The sequence below is a fragment of the Phocoena phocoena genome, chromosome 1 (genome assembly GCF_963924675.1).
Source record: "Phocoena phocoena chromosome 1, mPhoPho1.1, whole genome shotgun sequence".
Taxonomy (NCBI): Eukaryota; Metazoa; Chordata; class Mammalia; order Artiodactyla; family Phocoenidae; genus Phocoena; species Phocoena phocoena.
Genome location: NC_089219.1, coordinates 81,944,710 through 81,950,124, shown reverse-complemented (window position 1 = coordinate 81,950,124; position 5,415 = coordinate 81,944,710). Strand labels below are relative to the sequence as shown.

The 5,415-nt window shown below is 42.6% G+C and overlaps 1 non-coding gene across 1 annotated transcript; it reads right to left on the bottom strand.

Moving 5' to 3' along the window:
• Nucleotides 1-3,692: 3,692 nt before the first annotated feature.
• On the bottom strand, nt 3,693-3,795 carry LOC136140541 (U6 spliceosomal RNA). The gene has a single exon (XR_010657630.1). It is a non-coding gene; the product is annotated as a U6 spliceosomal RNA (small nuclear RNA).
• Between the last annotated feature and the right edge of the window lie 1,620 nt (nt 3,796-5,415).

Genomic DNA, 5,415 nt, shown 5'->3' with positions numbered 1-5,415 from the left:
GATTCGTTGTCTATTCATGTATTCCACAGATGCAGGGTACATCACGTTGATGGTGGAGATTGAATCCGCTGCTGCTGAGGCTGCTGGGAGAGATTTCCCTTTCTCTTCTTTGTTCACACAGCTCCTGGGGTTCAGCTTTGGATTTGGCCCCACCTCTGCAGGTAAGTTGCCTGAGGGCGTCTGTTCTTCACTCAGGATGGGGTTAAAGGAGCAGCTGATTCGGGGGCTCTGGCTCACTCAGGCGGGGGGGAGGGAGGGGCACGGAGTGCGGGGCAATCCTGTGGCGGCAGAGGCCAGCATGACGTTGCACCAGCCTGAGGCGCGCCGTGTGTTTTCCCGGGGAACTTGTCCCTGGATCATGGGACCCTGGCAGTGGCGGGCTGCACAGGCTTCCGGGAGGGGAGGTGTGGAGAGTGACCTGTGCTTGCACACAGGCTTCTTGGTGGTGGCAGCAGCAGCAGCCTTAGCATCTCATGCCTATCTCTGGGGTCTGCGCTGATAGACGCGGCTTGTGCCCGTCTCTGGAGCTCGTTTAGGTGGTGCTCTGAATCCCCTCTCCTCGTGCAGCCCGAAACAATGGTCTCTTGCCTCAGGCTGTTCCAGACTTTTTCCCGGACTTCCCCCCCCCCCCCCGCCCCCGGCTAGCTGTGGCGCACTAGCTCCCTTCAGGCTGTGTTCACACAGCCAACCCCAGTCTTCTCCCTGGGATCCGACCTCCGAAGCCCGAGCCTCAGCTCCCAGCCCCGCCCGCCCCGGCGGGTGAGCAGACAAGCCTCTCGGGCTGGTGAGTGCCGGTCGGCCCCGATCCTCTGTGCGGGAATCTCACCGCTTTGCCCTCCGCACCCCTGTTGCTGTGCTCTCCTCTGCGGCCCCGAAGCTTTCCCCCTTTGCCACCCGCAGTCTCCGCCCGCGAAGGGGCTTCTAGTGTGTGGAAACCTTTCCTCCTCCACAGCTCCCTCCCACTGGTGCAGGTCTCGTCCCTATCCTTTTGTCTGTGTTTATTCTTTTTTCTTTTCCCCTACCCCGGTATGTGGGGGGTTTTTTGCCTTTTGGGAGGTCTGAGGTCTTCTGCCAGCATTCAGTAGGTGTTCTGTAGGAGTTGTTCCACGTGTAGATGTATTTCTGGTGTATCTGTGGGGAGGAAGGTCCACGTCTTACTCTTCCGCCATCTTCCCAGAAGTCGGGCTGTGAATATTAAATGATACAGTTTATGTGAAGTGCCTAGCATTATATTTGGTGCATAGTAAATGCCCAAAAAAGTAGAGGATTTTTGTAATCACTTTTATATGGAGGTATGATGGTTTGTCTTACTTGGCTAGGCTATGCTATTTATTCAGTCAAACATTAATGTAAGTATTGCTGCAGTGGTATTTTATAGATATGGTTAACATCTACAATCAGTTGGCTTTAAGTAAAGGAGATGATCCTGATAATGTGAATAGCCCTCATCTAATAAGTTGAAGAACTTAATAGCAAAAACTGAGATTTCTTGGAGAAGAAATTCTGTCTCAAGTATGTAGCATAAAATCATGCTTGAGTTTTTAGTCTGCCAGTCTGCCCTGCAAGATTTCACATTAGCCACTCCCCACAATCACATGAGCCAATTCCTTAAAATAAAGGAATTGTGTGTGTTTGTGTATTCTATTGGTTCTGTTTCTCTGGAGGACACTGACTGATACATGGGTTATACTATGGGCACAGATCAACACAAGAGGCTTAGAAAATCCAGTTGAGAGAGTGGAAAGAAGGAGAGAGGGCAAGAGAGGTTATAAGAAAAATAGGATCCTCTAAACAGCTCCATAAACCCAATTAGAATTTCCACAGGAAGTGGGAGTCCCTCAACTAGTGTGCAACCCAAAGTGGCTGCACAAAGCTGGGCCTGGTCCCCCCAGAGGAACTTCTACTCGCTCTTACTGAGGATCTTCTTCCACTCTGAGTTGCTTGCTCAACCACACCCCTTCCTCTGTGGTCCTATGGGATTCACTGGGAGGAGCCGTCAGAGGTGCTTCTTTCCTCCTGGCTCAGGGACTGAGGACTGAAAGATGCTGTACCACAGTCATTGCAGGAACACTGGCCCTCTCAGCCTCCTATTCCTTAGTGGCTCTGGAGAAAGTCAGATGGGAACAAAAATCTCCTCCAACCCCTAAGGATTCCAAGGATGGACTCTCTCCTGCTGTGTGTTACTTACTGTTATATGTTTCCAAAAATACTACAGATATAACATAGTGATTGGAATCAGAGTTGGAAATTCCTCTCTTAGAGTCCCAAAGGGCACCCAGCTATTAATTAGAACTCAGATAAAATAACTGCTGCTTCTGGGCAATGAAGCAGTTAATTAAGCAGAATTTGTTTAGATAATACTCATATTAAAGATTCAGATTTTTAAAATTCAACTTGTCAAATGACTCAGGAACCACTCATTTCATACTCTGCTTAAAATTACTTAAACATCAAGGCATTACTATGCTTTGAAGACCATCTGAATAAAGGGAAACCTAAGAGGCACAGTACCAGTGTGGACTGTCTCAGTGAGAAGCTTTTCTTTGTATTACAAACATCAAATGCTTAGCTGATCAAACATGGCCAATTATACACACTCTTTTGTCTCGCTTAAGTTTCTTGCACCATGGGTAACTTTCTAACCTGTCATTAGCATCTTCTACCTCCATCTATTCTCCTTACTTCCATTGTTTCACCTTTCTGAAATTCCAGCTTTATCAGATAATGATTAATAATGAGCTTCCTCTGATTTAAACCTGGGTACATAAAACAGTAATATTTATATTTTCTAATTAAAATTCTATAAAACTTTCTTCCCTTGTAAAAAGTGTTTCCAAAGATAGATCAAGATCATTACAATATCAGTGGATATTTATTGGAAATTATGTCATTGTTTGGACAAACTAATTTTGAAAAAGTTTTAGCTGAGTTAGGAACTAATTACGTCCCATCAGGTGTTCATATGTTTCCCAGGTCCTAATCAAGGATAGGGAAAAAGGGTCTGTGGACAAGATTAAGCATGGAAAGATGTGATCCTTAGGATACTCAAGAATTTACTAAGCCAAAAAGCACAAAAGAAAGTAATAAGGAAGGAGAAATTAATCAATGTGTGAAAACTGTTGATAAAATCTTGGATGACTAACCTGAAGAATCAAATTGAAGGGTCAGAATGGGTAGACAGTGAAACTGAGGTCCGTGAAACTGAAAGACCAAAATGAAGAGGCAAGTATTGAGTAGATATTGATAAAATTTTGTATTGGTAGAAATATGTTTCATCCTATTTTCCATGAAAGAAATAATTTGACGAAGAATGAAGCTGTAAAATCATAGAGAAAATGCTGTTCATTTGACCAAAATCTGAGTTTTGATTTCATTTGTATCTCTGTCTACTATGTGTCTACATCCAGGTGGCTCAGTGTGTTTGAGGTAAAAGCACAACCATACTGACTGCTCTCATTTTAAATTTGTGACTATGCACATCAAGTGGGCCATTGATGATGCCTGGCAATCATATTATATTTCTCTAGTGAATTTATTTTTTCACTCTCCTAGACAACTATTTCATACTTTCCTATTAGCTACATCTTCCACTTCTTCTTCTCCTTCTTCTTCCCCTTCTTCTTCTTCTTCTCCTCCTCCTCTTTCTTCTTCTTCTCCTTCCCCTTCCCCTTCTTCTTCTTCTTCTCCTTCCCCTTTTTAATGGATGCTTCACAAATTTGCATATAATCCTTGCACAGGGACTATGCTAATCCTCTCTGTATTGTTCCAATTTTAGTATATGTGCTGCCAAAGCAAGCATTCTCTTAGCTTAGAGAAGATGACTTCTCCTCTTGTTTCACTGAGAAATAAGCACAAATTCCCAGCATCTCTACCCAACTAAACACTTTTGTGTACAGATACCCTGCCTTTTCTCTTGTAACAGTGGATGAATTGCCCATGATTCCATCTGAGGCTAACTCTTCCACGCCAGCACCTTACTCTGTGATATTGTTCCAGTAATTCTCTCCCTTCTCTCCTGCACCCTCAATTTCCCCTTTCTGATAGATCTTTCCCATTAGCATCCAAACAAGATGTTATTTATCTCACTTTAAAAACAAACAAAAAACACTTTCTTACAACTACTCCTCCATTCCTCACCTTTCCTTTACAGCAAAGCTCTTTCAAAGGTTTGTCTGTTTCTCTGATTCCATTTTCTTTCCTCTTATTTTTTTCTTGGTCCCACTCCAGTCAGGCTTTTGCCTACACTGTTCCATGGAAACATCTCATGGTCACCAATCATTTCCATTTTGCTAAATCAAATGGTCATTTCTCTTTACCCATCAATAGCAATTGACTCAGTATTCTTTAAATACTTTTTTCTCTTGGCTTCCCAGACACTATACACTCTCCTGGTTTCCCTTCCACTTCACTGGCTGCTCTTTCCCAGTCTCTTTGGTTAGTTCCTCTTCTCTTCAACCTTTCTAATTGTGCCCTAGGTAAGACTCAGTCTTTGAACCTCTTCTTTTTTTCATCTATACTCACTCAGTTCAATCTTATGGCTTTCCACATATCGTATCAGTAACTATGATCCCATTTTTATAAATTAACCAACTATAGGTATTCATTTACTCAGAAATGAGACAGAAAGGAAAGAGACCAAAAAAGTCAAGGGTGATTATCATTCGGTGATGAGATTACAAGTGATTTTAATCTCTGTAATCACATTTTATACAATTAACATGTTTCTGTAATCAGATTTTAAAAAAAGAAGGATACATGGCTGGAGGGATGCAGAGAGATTTACCCCAAAAAACTTTCAAACATTCTTTTCCCAACCTAAGCATCAGAACGCTTTGGAAATAATGAGAGGCATGCAGATTTGAAGCGATTCTTTAAGAGTGGGAGAAAAGAAGCCTTGGTCAGCAAAAACTATGCCAACTTGCTTGCATTGTCCAGGACGGGACCTTTTTATATTTCCCAAGCTCTGAATGACTGAGAGTCACAGTCATTCTCCTGGGGAAGGACAATGGGAAAGTCTGAAGGCTTGAGGATCCCAGTCCTTGAGTACTTAGGCTCCAGAATTTCCTCTGATGTAGAATAAAAATTCACTGAATATTTTGTTCCCTACAAATAAAATTTTAATAGTATTACTTCTTGTTTATTAAATCAGAGTTTTCCTCTTTAAAATTGTTTTGGTATGTAATATTTCCTCAAAAAAAGGATATCTGTGTGTAATGAAACTCAGCAACAAAACAGATGGCCTGGAACAACCCAGAAATTTACCTGGTCCCTATACATCACCAATACCTTTGCATGTACCTGGGCCACTCCTTTCCTATCCTATTCCCCTACCTCTCTCCCCAGAAGAAAAAACCACTAACCTGATGTCGTTGCCATTTTCATATCTATTTTAATAGTTTTGTTGGGTATGTATAC